Below are 16424 nucleotides of genomic sequence, written 5' to 3'. Positions count from 1 at the left end.
GTACGTGAGGTGATTCTTAACAGGAATTTGAAGAAAGGTTGTTAGAGTCTTCTCTCCCTGGAATTAGAAAACTATGAGGTCATGAAAAAAAGTACCTGACTTGAAATTGTGCTCACAGATTCAGAAACTGATTAGAAAAATAGATTTGCAGAATAGTGTTATTAATATTGAAATCAGTAATACCTCTAAAGAGTTATAATTCCTCTCTGCTAACAGGACTCTTAAAGAGATTTATTTTCTCCCACTGAATAATGTGAGTCTCAAATATCTAAAGAGTGATTATTTTCACACTGAATTTCTAAAGTATAACAGTCAGGAGAAAGTACCTGTTTTTATGGAATTGCCCTTTGAGATATAAAGTTCAGTCCTGTATTAATGGATCTGTGCATACTTTTACCAGTGCATAGCTATTAGTGTTTTGTAGTGTTTTAGAAATCTGGATGATCATGTAGTTCTATTTAATTACCAGTTTTTCAGCTAGATTCTTCTTGTTAATTCAAAAAAATATGTCCCAGGGAAGAAGAGCTGTCCTTCATGCTGTGCAGAGAGCTGATGACATGCTGATGTTGCTGTGACCTCATTATTCCTCCAGGAAAAGTACCTGAAACCTCTAACCGTTGACTTTGAGAACCCAGTGAGGGTTCTCAGAGAACCCAACAGTGCTGCTGGCCCCTAATGAGCTGTACAATATGGTGAGAAGCACCCAGGAGCAGAAATCCCACCAAGAAGTTAACCCCTGAATAGGCTCATAGATTTTGTGTTCAGCACACATGAGCTGGAAAAGGCCTCAACAGAGACAAAAATGTCTGCCTGTGAAGCTAGGAGTTTTTTCTGTAAACCCTGTTGATCTGGTTTAGAGACGGGACTTACCTAAACCCATGAGCCTGACTCTCCTGCCCTGCAGGTGAATGCCTAACCTGATGTCCAGAGCTGCTATTGATATGCACCAGATTCAGAGCCACAGATTCTGCCTCAGTTTGTATCTCAAAGCATGTCTAGAAGCAGTTATTGAATAAAAGAACCTTTTCTTGAGTATACAACTGTTCCCTGATCTGAATTCTCTAATGATTATTTTCAGATTTTTCTTACTCTTCGCTGATGAGATTGTGGAGAATGAATTGAAAGCAGCCCTGAGGACGACTTGGGGGTGTTGGTAGATGAGAAGCTCAACATGAGCTAGCAATGTATGCTCACAGCCCAGAAAGCCAACAGCATCCTGGACTGCATCAAAAGAAGTGTGGCCAGCAGGCTCAGGGAGGGGATTCTGCCTCTCTACTCCGCTCTCATGAGACCCCATCTGGAGTACTGCATCCAGCTCTGAGGCCCCCAACATAAGAAGGACATGGACCTCTTGGAGTGAGTCCAGAGGAGGGCCGCAAAGATCATCAAAGGGCTGAAGCACCTCTCCTATGAAGGCAGGCTGAGAGAGTTGGCATTGTTCAGCCTGAAGAAGAGAAGGCTTTGGGGAGACCTTATAGCAGCCTTCCAGTACTTATAGGGGGCCTACAGGAAAGATGGGGAGGGACTCTTCATCAGGGAGTGTAGTGATAGGACGAGGGGTAGTGGTTTTAAACTGAAAGAGGGTAGATTTAAATTAAATATTAGGAAGAAATTCTTTACTGTGAGGGTGGTGAGACACTGGTACAGGCTGCGCAGAGAAGTTGTTGAGGCCCCGTCCCTGGAGGTGTTCAAGGCCAGGCTGGATGTGGCCTTGGGCAACCTGGTCTAGTAGAAGGTGCCTCTGGCCATGGCAGAGGGGTTGGAACTAGATGATCTTTAAGGTCCCTTCCAACTCTAAACACTCTATGATTCTGTGATTCTATGATCACTTGTTTCTTTCAGTAACTTTATCTCTCACTGCTATGCTGTATGGATTTGCAGAATGTTCCTTAATCCCCTTTTTAACCTCCACCTCTCTTTTCTCTCAGTCCCTCTCTTTTTAGCTCACTAGTTCTCAGGCTGTTTATCACCTTCAGAAAACTCAGGCTTCGAATCCATCTCTCCCACACCTTCCTTCTCCTTTGTCAGAGTGTTATAGATTAGATTGGTCCAGTAACCAATTGAACCTCATGTATATTTAGAAAACTACCTCTGCTTTAATGTATTTAATTAAGAAGTCCCCAAACCCTTAGCTGAATCCTGACAGCTGGATGTGGTCTGAAATACAGTAAATGAGTTTATTCATGTGACTGCTGCAAGAATTCCTGAAACGTGACAGAAAAGACCTGGGCGGGTATTGTCCATTCATGCTGGTGCTTCTGAACTGCCTTTTGGCTGACAATGAGCCAAATCATCCTGCCTTATCTTAGTTTCCCAAAACCATTTTCTGTCTTAAATTCAGCTCCGCTAATGATCACCGCAGTGTCAGTGCCAAGCTGGATACAGTTGGCTACTTATTCGTTAACCACAAGGTCATCTAAATATTGCTCTGAGCTACTCAACATACAGGAGAGGTTCTTCAGATCTGCTCTCATCCATGCAGGTGCAGAAGGCAGCTAACTATTACCATCTGCTCTCTGGAACTGAGTTTGCAGGGAGAGCCAGAAAACAGACACCTGTTTGGAATAGGATTGCACAATAAATCATCGCCAAATTATGTTGCGAGAAGGGTAGGAGTGAACAAGAACCAAAAGAGGAGGCGGACGACTCATTCCTCACTAGCAAAAAAAAAAAAAAGTAGGGTAAGAGGGACAAATCTGTTGGGGTTGTAAATGATATGTACAGTGAGCAAATTGGAAACCCATTTGTAAAGTTCAAGGAAAGGCAGATGATACTGCTGCACTTTCTCTGAGGTCTGTGCCAGTTTACATTGTCTACTGGGGAAGCGTTGTTTGTTCAGTGTTGGCTGAACCATGGGTAAGTCTACATTGGGCTATTAGCTTTTTGTACAGTGCTGTATCTGGTTGTGTTCCTGACTTTGGGTTCCAAATCCACTACTGTTGCTGCAGTTTCACTGCAGGGTTTGTCATTTCTGCTGAGTGACTTCTGCAACCTCTCTTCACTCTTGCAGGAACATGCTCCTCACATGTGCCAAATGTCCCCTCAACCCCACTGCTGACTGCATGCAGCACAACGATGAAAAGGCCCTTGTGCAATAAGAAACCAGACTTGCCTGCAATCCGTTCCTGGCTGCTAGATGAAGGTGAAATAAAATTACAATTAGGACCCCACTCTTTATTTATAATTGGGAGCCCTGGCATTTTGATTATAAGATTTATCATGATTTGAATCTTGATAATAGGGTCCTTATTTATCAGCTTGGATCTGCTCAGATTCAGAACACCACGTACACATTTATTTGCTTTTAAATACCTTCTCACATCAGTTAAGTTTGTGAAAATGAAGCACGTGCTTCAGGCAAAGTATTGTGCTAAGGGTTGCCTTAGACACAATTTCTTCTTTCCCGCCTCCGTGTTATAAATCATGCTATGTCTCATCAGTTGCCACTAGTTCTCCTTTGATTCTCTAAAATTAAACTGAAACAAACAAGTGCCTCTCCAAGACACTGTGTCATTGTGCTCTGTAAAGCATATAGAGCAGATGTTTTCCTCTATCTATGTGACCTTATCCTTCCATTTGACTTCTGCTTGTTGACATAGATCTTAATTGTGGATCCGTCTCACAGCAAACAGTGATAAATCTTCAAAGGAATGTAACTATAGCTCTAAATTACAACGCATGGGTGTATGTTTAATACCTGAGGTTACGCGCTAGCTTAGGACAGTCGGTGATTCAGGAGAGGAAGTTACTAGCAGAGCAGCAAGGTTATTTTGAGCAAGTTTCCTCGTGTGTGCTGTTCCTTTGGTTTGGAAGACACAACATTATACCGTAATTTAGGCTTGATTTCATAAATACAGCTTTAGCTTCCACTCTGATTCACTCTCCCCTTGCTTCACATTTTCCGGGCATTTCCTGCCAAGCATACATTTTTTCTTCCTTAGCAGATTGCTCTCTGCTATCTCTTGGTTTCTCTAACGCAAAGTCCCTTTAGGCACCATATCACTTCTTTTGAGCTATACGTCCCTTTGAACTGTGGAGGAGCGGAATGGAAACTATAGTTTCGAGGAACTGGTAATTTGGCAGGACCTTGCTCATGCCATAAATCAAACTGACAATAAATCACTAACCATTATTTGATATGGCTAGAAGTGAAATGCATATTGACTTTGGAAGAGTCCTTTTCTCCTTCTATCCTGAACAGTCACGTGTTTCATTTTTTTCTGTCCAAAAATGAGGACTGGCAATATTATCCCTGGGTATAGGAAATTAAAACATCTTTTCATCTTGTGTTCTAAATATTATTTCCTTAGACTAATGTTTTCATAAGGCTTTTTTATTGTCCCACAACCTACTAGCTACTTAGAGGAGTGTTTCTCTTACTTCCTCCTAGTATATTAATTCTGCGAAAAAAGAAAAATTGGAAGAGGGAAAGTGATTTTCTTTCTCATTAACAATGTAACACTGGCTTCTAGTTTGAAAAAAAAAAAAAACCAACAACAAAAAACCAAAACTTATTAGAAAGCTGCCTGTGGTTCAATGATATAAATAAAAATTTGTGTTTGTGCATGTATTGCTTCTATGTACCTCTAATAATGAGGTGCTGTAAAACCCACTTGGAGAATTTGTTAGTTCATAGAGTAAATAAAAAAATGAGCTAGACCAAACATATTGGGCCAAGCTTCTACATCTTGAAGGTGAAGCAGGCATGACTGAAAGCTTCCTGGATTAAGAAGCCCTGTTGGGTAAGCAAATGGAGTGCGTCCATCTGTGAGAGCTAGGAAAGGAGGAAAAAATCCAAGGTTCCTATTCTGAATCTGTTTTCAAGCCTGCTGGCTTCCTGATACTGAGGGTTAGATTTGGGAGACTGAGCCAAATGAGGTTGAAACTTGAACCTGGAGAATGAAAAAAAAACACATGCTGTTGAGCTGCAAGTCCAGTTTTGTTGTGCTGCTGAGATGTCTCTGTGTTATCAATCTCGAACATCAGGGAACCTGCAGATCCGGAGCACATTTCATCTGGGTCGGCAGCAGCAGCCTGGGTGTTCAACTGCCCGTGACAGGTCAGGAAATGGAGTAATTTCACATATTAAAGATCTCTGAGAACACTGGTAGCTTGCAATAGCCCAACTTAAGGGATTGCCCAGAAGCACCACATGTCAGTAATAAAATAGCACAGTAGATCAGCAATGACTTCTGGCATGACACAGGCTGGTAATGCCAAACAGAAGGAAGGTTGTGCAGCAAAACTTGGTTCCAAGATTGGGAAATATTCAAAACCACGATTAGATTGTCAGAAGTGCGGTGTAGAAATGTTTCTTCTGCATGGCTGGTTGTGTGAATGTTATTTTTGGTAACAGATATCATCATTTATGGCATTGTGGAGCATTAAGTTTGCAGGTGCTGTTAAGTGATAAAGTGGCAGTGTTATCATTTTGTGTAAAGGCAGCACTTAAGAAGTCAAGTTCTTAATAGCACTGGTGCAATGTCTTCAGGTGCTCATTTGTCCCACAAACTCTGCCCAGGCACCTCTCTCCTATTCTGGTGTGGGGAATACCTGTAAGAATTAAGTAATGCAGATCCGAGGTGTACAGATCTTTGGGGTATGGAGAAGTGGATATCCAGATAATACAAATTGAACCTTGCTCCTTATTCTCAGGAGACAGTTTGAATCTACATACAAAAGCTGTTTAAAAAAGCAACCAGAGAATTATTAGACTTTGCAAGGAAAGACTTATAGGCTATCTGAAATTGGCTTTTTGACACCTGTTTAATTTCAAAGGCTGTATTTCATTCTATTCCAGAAAGATACCCAGTAAAGTCAATTCTGTATTCCCAGCCAAGGCCAGTGGAGTCACTGGAGAATTTCTTTAGAGTTCTCTTCACTCTGTGAAAAATAAATGAGTTCTGTTTGCGAAGATTGCAAATACCCCAAACTCCCCACTGTAGAATATTAATAAATAGCTATTTTTACACAGAAAGCTCTCAGGTAAGTGGAACTTTTGTGAGAAAATCTTCAAGATTTGTTCTTTTATTACTAGCTTTATATCTTCCGAAATCTGGCCTCATTTGTTCTTGTTGAAAAGAAACAGCAAAGTGCTTGAGCGCATTGAAGCTGGGCAATCATTTCATTCAGCTGTTTTACTGTGTGAGGTTATGTGATGCTACCCAGCCTACAGCAAAGCCCCTGTGGTGTACTGCTATCCCATGGACTTTGCCCAGTTATCCGATCTGCATATAGCAACTGTCTTTGCCAGTAGTACCAGACTACGTGGAATATTAGGGGTAGTGTCACCCCTGTGCTACAGAGGGTGAGGTTTAACTGAAGTTTCTTCTATGCACCCCATTATTATGAGGTCTATGAGTCAAGTGTTTGGTGTTCTCTAGATTTCCAGAGAAAGGCATTTTCTGTCTCCACCAGTCACATTTATTTTTGCCTTTCTCAGTGCCAAGGTCCATAAGTTTGGCCCAGCTTCTTTATGCAAATATAAAAGAAACTTTCAAAAAATATCCCCCGAGACCCAAATCACTGAGTTGCATTGGGATGGATTCTTGTACTCAAACACAATTTTCATTTCAATATAGAAATGGTAAACATTTACTCTGTAATAAGTTATTCTTTTTTGAAAAAGGGAATCGAAGGGTTCTTTGAAGAATATCTGAATATAGAGTTAACCAAGAGCCCAGAATGGTTTTAGCAGAAGAAATATCCACTGGGTTTGGAAAGTACAAGGTATTTATAGCTGTCTAAAATACCTGATGAAATGTTCTGGTGTCCTTGGAAAATATATAGTAAATGCTTTGGGTTTTTTTGGGTGAGAAAACAAAATATTCGCTTTTAGCTAACTTGAGAAAAGCTAAGCCCTTAATCCTTGTTTCCTGCTGGCAGTTCTTTGTCATGCTGCGTTATGAGTGAGTGCAAAGATGGTGAGTCAGATTTTGTAAATGAGGGGTGAGAAAAATGGGAATTGTATTTTTAGAAAAAGAGGAAAACAAACTGAGACACAGAAACCATTTAAAGCAAAGCTGTTTTCAAAAATACTGGCTGTAGAAAAAAAAAATGAAGGGAGTACAGATTCGGCATTTCAGGCCCACAAAACCTGTTGAAAACTGTGGAAGCCTGAGAGAAAGTTTTCTTATCCTGATGTGGGCTAGTCTGGAAAAAATAATTCTTGCATCCAGCAAGTGTTGAGAAGTGGATTTGTTTTATCAACACACATAATTTAATTGCAGACTGAACAGGTGTTAAAAATCATTTCAGCTGGCTAAGATTGTGATTTAGGGTGCTTAGCTGCCCATACTTGGAAAAAAAAAAAAAGTCTTATTTAGTTTTGTAATTTGAAAATGAGAGGCACAATTAAAAATTGTGATACACCAAAAGTAAGACCATAAAGCTAGCAAAGAGATTCACGTGTAAGTAACATTCCTAAAACTATACGTAAATAGTTGTCTCTGTCTTTCGGTTCAGGGCATAATGATTTAAATCAAATGCTAAAATCACACATTCTAATGATAATTTGTATCAGCATCCAAGTAAATATGTTATTAGCCACTCATGTTAGATATGCTAAATAACTTTGTTATGGAGTTATATTTACTGGCTAATTTCAGTAAGAGATACTGATTCTTGTGGGGGAACATCCATTAAAATATGCTGATCTAGAATTAAGTACAGCTTATGTAGTAAAAAATAGTATAACTTTTTTTAAAAAGTAGAATACCTTATGCACAGTTAACCAATTATAGAGTCACTTTTCATATACTTAATTTTTATGGGACATGACAATGTTGCAATTGTTATTGATTACATTCATTAACTTATATCAAGGTTTTTAATAGTAATTGGAATTAAATGTAGAGAAAACCACACTGTTGTTTTTTAATTAAACATAACTACAACAAATATATGGGATAAATCCATTTTTCTGTGTATCAGGCCATGTTTCACAGTTCAGTATTTTTGTTTAATAAATACATATTACTGCTGTTTAGTGAATTGAATCCTTTATTTCCCGTTTCCATGTCTTTCAGGATTTTCAACGCAACATGTATCACCTTCCAGTATCCTGTTTTCAGTGATAGATTGGGAGATGAAAACCAATTTTCTTTGTCCTTGTTTTCTGGATGTTGTATGACGTAGCTATAGCACTGGGCTAAATTGAACAACTGAAATAAAGGCAATTGTTGCTCAAGAGTGGCAAAAGATAAGCTGTTGCTGAAAAACATTGTATCACCTTAACAGACTTTGGTTTCAGGTTCTGAGCGGATCATTTGGCTCTTTGCTGGGTTGACGTCCTTTGAAATTTTAACTGCAGATTTGGACATCTTGAATATAATTTTTTTCTAAGTATGTATAATCTATAATAGACAGCTCAGGGTGTTTACAGGTGTAATATCAAAACTAATTTGCATTAGATCTGTTTCAAAGGGAAAATTACTTCTTTTTTTAAATTGAAAACATATTTTAATTTATTCTGCCTAAGTATTAACAGTATGGAGAACTCAGAAGCTGTGGTGCATATTGGAGAGAACTGTGGAGTACTCCAGACTGATATAAATCCAGTTCCATGCAAATTCCCATACTGCGCTCATCACGTTGGACAGGAGTCCCAAGCAAGTATTGGACAACTTAATTAAGAACAGTTCCCTCTTGGCATCCTCCATGCTGTCCTCTAGAAGAGCAGTGTGCAAAGTGGAAGGTTTTGTTCCGAACTCTTTCTATTCTGCATATCTCTACATACAGTCTACACAGATACATCTATATTCTTCAGCACGCCTTAAGCTAGACAAGGCACAAATTTACATGGCTACATACTGGTTTAGATGTTTAGCTTTGGGCTCCCTTTTCAAACCACAGACAGGTGATTTAAAACTGTGAACACCTTAAAATAGCTACATAATACTTCTAGACCTGTGTACAATCCAATTTACACTGGCTATTAAACAGGCATTTTTCACCCGTTTTTCCTCATAGTCCCGCTTTTCAGAAATCCATGCAGTATTCAAATCAGATTCCTAGGATTAAATTTAACCTTTGAGTGTGTATGCTCTCATACCTCTTGGTTTTAATTCTTGACCCTAAGGGGACCTTGTATACCATTTCCCAGGGAGCTGGAACAATCCTTATGAGAGTTGGGCAGTGAGAACCCTGCAAGACAAAGTGGAGAATTGCCCAGGCAATTGCTGTAGGGATGGTATGAATTTTTGGTACTATGTAAGCCTTTGCTTCCTGTTATCTGGTTTGTATTTATTTACAATGCATGAGTTATACAACTTGGACAGTCTCTTTTGATTACTTAATAAAATACAAATATGTAAATGCAGGTAACATCCCCAACACACTGCTTTCAATTCTTATCTACTGCAGCACATTTCCTGAGTTTTACTCCTTCCAGCGCTGCTGGTAGTAAGTGTTGATTCAAAAAAGAAAGCAGGAAATAATTCTTCATTTCAATAATTCATGGAAAATGAACTGAAACTATGATATCTGCGACACATGAGAGCACACATCTCAAACTGTGTTATTAGTGTTCAGTGCTGGGACTGTAGCCCTGGAACATATGCTTAAAACATTGCTAAGCCCCTTTGGAATACCATTTCAATAGAAATTCAGTAATCTGCTGAAATAAGTCGACACAGAAAATTATGATATAATTGGAGCTGTTTAATTGCCTGTTATGTCCTTTAGTTGATCCCCTGAAACAATGTTATTAGTATTTAACGTGAAATTTCTGCAGTAAAAAAGGTGAATTTATTGGGTGAAAGGACAATCTTCCATTTCACAAAATACAACTGGCAGATGGAAACATGAAATAAAGTGCCTCCTGCCAGCTTTTACTGTACCTGCTCATAAACTTTCCTGCCTTGAGACACTAAAAAGAGTTTCTTTGGGACACTTACCATTTACTGAAGGATCTGCTTTTCCTCCACCTTCACAGTGATGCCTGCTTCGTACAATTTGTAATATATTACACAGCACTTCAGTGAAAAGGGTGGTTGAGCGGAATAGTGTAGCTCTCATTGTTAACACGTGAGCATGCCAAAGTATGACAGAGGTTGCTGTGGTGTTTAGGTCCCTTAAAAAATAATATTTCACATATAGGATTTAAGAGTACAAAAGGTTTACTGCTGCCTGAGTGGAGCCTGTGTACTCCAGCTTGTTTTATTGACTCTCTCCCCAGATTTTTAAACCTGTGCCCAGTCACCAAGCCCAGGCCTCCTCACCTTGCTCCTAGTTGTGGAGCTTTGAGAGGGCAGACACCGGCTCCTGTGCACAAGTGTGGCTGTGCTATGAGAAGGTGCAGTCTCCAAACACAGCACATTCCAGAGCTGTGCCATTTAGAGCAATTTCCTTGTAATATCAGTCTTCTATCTTTTCCACTGCTGCCTTTGCTCTCAACACCCCACTCCATGAGCTTATCTTGCTCTCATGTAATCCAGTTTGGTGAGCAAGTGCAGCTGAAGATGACGAGATGCAGGCGTTCTCCTCCAAATACAGAAACTTTTTCATCTCCTCCTCCACCCCATAATATACCTCTACAAGGACCACAGCAGGTTACACTCAGTCCTGGATCCCAAAAGCTTTTCTCTGCAGAAAAATATTTGACAGTTCAGAATCATAGAATCATAGAATGGTTTGGGTTGGAAGGGACCTTAAAGGTCATCTAGTTCCACTCCCCCTGCCAATGGCAGGGACACCTCCCACTAGACCACGTTGCTCAAAGCCCCATCCAGCCTGGCCTTGAAAGTCCATTGTTTCAGATCATGGAGGGATAGAAAAAGAAGACTTAAACCACTACATTTTCTCCACCTCCTGGAAGCACCTGCAGAATTGAAGTGCTGGTCTTCAAGATCATACTTCTTGGAAGCAGCTTGTAAATGAGTGGTTGCTTCAAGAGGACTGTAAGATTTCCTTTGTGTTGTGTGCACAGCTACACGACTGGTCCTAGCCCCAGGTATTTACACAAAGCCACTGCTGCAGACATATGAATACTTACTTTAAGATCAGTTACCTGTTAACTTAAGCACATGGTCAGGTGTCCCACAGAACCAGGCTGATGCCATTTCCGTGACAGTCAGAGGCTCCTATGCTGTTCTATCTCATCGGCAAATGTTTGTAAGAGAGGATCCCAGTATGACTTCAATGGAGTTGACAGTATTTTAAGGGGCTGTTAGTATATTTAAATGTGGAAGGGTTTCTATAATAAATACAGACTTGCAGAAAACATGGTGTGGAGCTTTATGTGAGTTTTAGCACTATTCTTTTGGTTTCTTCTGAGTGGTGCTGACATCCTGTTAAAATGTTCATCAAGGGTCCACTATGAATGTGCACTGTTTAAAAAGTAGTCTTCTGCAGGCATTTTGGCTGCATATTAAATGACGTATTATAGTAAAGTTAGTGGTAGTTGTTGCGCTTTCATTGCTGTGATATTGGAATGGCTAATACAGCCCGAATATTTTTTATCATCTCATTAAGATTCAACGTTCCAGAGACTCCTTAAATTTTTTTAGGTAATTCAGGAGCAAAGGATGTATTGCCTAATAAAATTTTTCTTTTGCTGTGCTTTGTATTATGGTATGAAATAATGGTACCACACCATTAGAGGATGTATTTGTTGAGATTACGTAAATTCTATTAAAACAACCAAGGTTTTAAAATCCAACACAATCACTTTATGGCTTTCTCATAAGGCTAAGCAGCAGATGTTGTGAGGTCTACTTTACAACAATCCCCAAAAGGAGTATGAGCTGTGAGGGAAGAGCTGCTGGCCAGGTGAAATCCCCATGCACCCCAGCTGCCCCCACCAAACCTTCCACACTTGCTCGCTTTGCGAATCCCTTTGCTTTTCCCACCACGGGGTTTTTAAGACAGATGTAGAGCAGAGAAGGCTGGAAAGAAAAAGCCCCACAGACTGAATGCTGATGGGAATTTGCAGTGTGTGAGGGGACCTAAGGAACTCCAGGCAGAAAACCTCCGGGGAGGAGTGCCCACCTCACCCCTTGGCATAGCGAGAGGACACGGCAAGCAGAAAACCAAAGCACGGTTTCCAGCTCGCTCAGCAACTCAGCGAAAGCGTCTCTTGTGAATATGTAAGAGGATTTAAGAACTTCAGACTCCTTGGCCATATTTGATTGTCAAATTTTGCATATTTCTAGGAATGAGGAATCTGTACATGACTTCGAACACTTTGTATTGTATGCAGTTACATTTATTTTGAAAGCATGGTTTGAAGAGGGAACATTTCAGCACAAATGTTGCATTTCTTTATCTAATAAATGACATGCTTTAACATGCATTTTCTATGGTAACTGGGAGGATTTAGTTACATATATATATATTGCCTTTTATGTCAAAGATTACCTCATCATCATCTGCAATTACTAATTTCTTCCCATTTCTATAAAGTCCTGCTTTATCCACTGCATTAAGTGGATGTTTGAGGAGCTGGTCTGTAACCAGAAGACCAAAGTAACAACAAACTGCAGCATTTGGGCAGAAGCAGGTGGCCACATATAAGGGCAATAGCAAGAACTTGTAAGTTTAAGTTGGCTTTGTTGCCACCCCCCTCATGCTGCTGCACTCTGAGCTAGTTAGTGTGATGGAGGACACACTGTGAACACATTAGGTATTGACTTTCTCCTCCACAGTCCTACAGTGCTTGTACACAGGTCTCAGATCACCTGCCATGATGACCCTGGGCTGTTAAACATGACCAGTTTTGTATAAAACCTATCCAGTGAGCCTTCTTGGTATAGGCACTTCATTTCTGAAGGTGTGAGATCAGACAGCTGACACAAAGCAGTGTCTTGAGATGGGTTGGTTATATACAGGAGTTCCTTAGGATAATCAGGAACTTGGCATCAGAAATTAGAGGCTGCAAACTCTAAAATCAAATCCATGGGGAAACAAGACAAGTGTTTTTTATTATATTCACCCCTGCTTTGTGCAGTAGGTTCCCCAGGGCCTTACTCCAGAGTTTAAACTATTCACCTCAACAGTGCTTCTTCCATAAACCGGGAAGCACGGTGTCTCTTTACCAGTAACGTTGGCCTCCTGCAGCAAAGCAGTGCCCAGGAGCCTCCAAGGCAGCACATTTTCTTGGGTGGGTTCTGTTTGGGGATGGAACATGCTGCACTGTGCTATGAGAAGGCTGGTCCCCCTGCCAGGCTGAGGACATTGAAGAAACCCTCGTGAGGGTGAGAACTACCTGCAGTGTTTTCCTTCCTTCCTTCCAGAAGACAATCATGTAGTCATTTAGTTTTTTTGTTTGTTTTTTTTTTCTTTAATCTCACTTTTTTTTTTTCAGTCTCACATGCTACTGCTTTACGTTGATAAACACAGAAAACATCACTGAGTGTATATTAAGTAGGATGGGCAAATGATGTCCATGACTCCTGGACTGCTTTTTGTGATGTGTTCAAAAAATTGTTAACCTCCCAGAATCACTGAAGAGCTTATAAAATGAATACAGTTGTGCATGTATACATGCATAGAGGTATGCCCACATGCAACACACACACATACAGACATATTATTATGACACTTTTATCCTCCAGCTAAAGTGTAAGGTTTTTTTACGCTGGATAATTTGATCCATTCTCTACATCTAAATCCTGCTTGCCTCAGTTTAGAACTTCTATGAGCTTTTTATAGTCTCAGGGGAAAATGAGAAACTAAAGAAAATATACTATGAACCTGAAAGACAGCCAGCAATTGCCTAAATTCTGGCTTTGGATAAAAGGAAATAAAAGCATGTAAAGCCTGTGTGCCATGTGAATCCCTCCCCGGCCCATGAGTCCAAACCATGGTCCAAACCAGCAGCTGTTCCCTTACCCTCCTCCCCACCCTGCCAAGTACTTACCCCCTTAAACACCTTTTCTTCCCTTCTCTCCTCCAGCTCTTAGACCCTCTTGATCTTTTGAGTTCCCTTAAGCAGAGTGACATGACTCCTCGCTAAAGTGCTGTCAGGATGGTCACCAGGGGCCTTCAGGTCTTTGTAATACGAAAGGCAGCCCTAGGGCGAGAGGTGATCTGTCTTCTCTTGCTTCTACTCAGCTCCTGTTGGGAAAAGTAATGGGATGAAGTGGCTTTATAGAGAAAACACCCAGGACTCTACTTACAGCTCAGGCTTTGGTGAGCCGCCCTGCACAGTGCATAAATTTTGACCAAAATCTGTATTACAAAGGATGTACTTGTGTGCAATTCTCAGAGTCAAGTTTTATGATTCCAGTTAGAACTCATATCTTTCCACTTTTCTGTATAAGTGAGGATGAGATAGTGATACAACCTGTACACTGTCACTTAGCCTGGGATGGGCTGTAGGCTGTTTAGTTTGCATGACTGATGTGAGACTTATCTTCACTGTCAATTTCTCCTAGTCTAAGAGCTTTTATTAGCATCTTTAATGCAAGTAATCCAAATCTGATTGAAATTTTGGGGAAAAAAAATAAAAATAATTAAATGGGAGCAAAAATAAAATAATTGTAGAACACCAGTTAGTTTATTTCAGCTAGCAAGGAATGAGAAAATGCTGTTAATAGTCTGCTATGCCTTTTACAGCAAAGGTGATGCTTTTTATAATGTTATTGAGGAAAGTCGAGTTCCTAAGCAAAGTAGTGCTACCCAATAATATCTAAGAAATACTTTTCAAAGGGGCATATTGTGAAAAGTAGCTCTCCTAAATCATCTGGTGTGCTGTATACAATTACACAGATGAGATATATATATCATAGCATTAGCATTTAATTTTGGGAAGATTTCCATAGTTAACTGCCAGATGCTTGAAACTTCATTTTTGTTCTTGAAATATAACTGGAAAATCCACAGATTAAGAGCTAACACTGTAATCATACAAATAGAGCTTATATATGAGCTGAAGTATTTGCTTTTTCTTTTTTTTCCCCCTCTTTTTTTGTGTTCAGAATTAGTAACCTCAAAAGGTAAGGTTCTACTTGTGCTTCTGAAACAACATATTGCATATCTTTATGTTCCTGATTCATATAAGACACTTAACATACAAAATATGTTGATTGGGTTTTTTGCTTTACATGTCTGCACTGATGTATTCAGTGGTTTTTGACTCCTATTTGCTTAGGTAATAATTTGGTGCCAAATGAATTGTTCATTCTGAACGGAGACTACAATACAAAGTGAAATAGATTTCTGAAGGCATTTTGTGCCCAGAATATGATTAAGAAGCAGTCAAGTACTGGAAATCCATTCACTGCCCCTACTCAGACCCCTGTTACCGGGTAGGTGGGTCATGCTGTAGGGGATGGATTTAAAGTAATTCATTATTTTCCAGAAAGATAAGCTTGAAGTTGTGTATGCATGTGGATATTTCCCCCTCCCCACCAGCTTCCTGCAGTTTATTAAAGCCACATGGTATAAAAGGGAGGAAAGAACTGATACTTTTTTTTTTTTTTTCATTAGATGGAGGAGAGTTTTGTATTTTGAGACTTCTGCACTTAATAGATTTTCTTAAATTTTCTCATGGCATCTTTTGGCAACTCACACATTTTGAGATTTCATTTACTTTTCCAGCTGTGCAATTATATTCTGGTAACACATGATGGACAGCAATTCTTGACTCTAGACGGTGATGGTAGAGGATTAAATAGCCCAGCCAGTTCCTCCTCAGCCTCTGGAATTTTTTCAATTAACTTTAAACAGACTAGATCAGAACTTTCAAATTCTAGCACTGAGATACTCTTTTAGTACCCTTCACTCTTCATTAAAAAAATGATAGAACTGAAGGAGGTCTGAAACCAGTGTGCTACCATCTCCATGGGTATCAATAACTTACACTGTGAAGAAGAAATTGTGCTACAAAAGGGAAGCTCAGGGTAAGCATGGAGGAAACTAGTTGCCTGGATGTTCTTACTGCGATGAATTTCCCAAGGAGAAACAGAAGTTGAAGAAAGAGTGCTTTCCCTTCTTTACAAGGGCAAATAGAAATAAGATATTAGCTTTCTAATAAAGTCCCTTCTCAGACTGGGTGTAGTTCCTCCATGTCGCAAGGTGCCACGTGTCAGAAATCAGAGGGTTGTTGCTTCCTTAAACTGCCAGTCCTTTCCTGCCCTCTCAGAGCCTGTGTTTTGTATGAGCTGACACTAGGACCTGTATTAGCTGGATGATTTCAGTTAGGTGAACAAGCATGAACTTGGCATTTACTGGGATATCTTCACCAACTCTGAATAAGATTCCTTCTCCATTGCAAAGCCTGAGGAGCAGACAGGGACAGCAGAGGCAAAACCCAGATCATAATGGTATGACACGGACTAAAGCAGGCCACTGTTTTTATGGGAATGTCATGGTCAAACAAAGGACCGAGATGAGGACAGGTATTCTGGTTTATCCTTTTGCCACTCTTCATCACTGCTGTCTGTTTGATCAATGCTGTAGGAAAACGTGATGCTACAGAAAGA

This window comes from Charadrius vociferus, unplaced genomic scaffold, assembly GCF_000708025.1.
Source record: "Charadrius vociferus isolate BGI_N301 unplaced genomic scaffold, ASM70802v2 scaffold79, whole genome shotgun sequence".
Lineage (NCBI taxonomy): Eukaryota > Metazoa > Chordata > Aves > Charadriiformes > Charadriidae > Charadrius > Charadrius vociferus.
Note: the sequence above shows the minus strand (reverse complement) of the source record.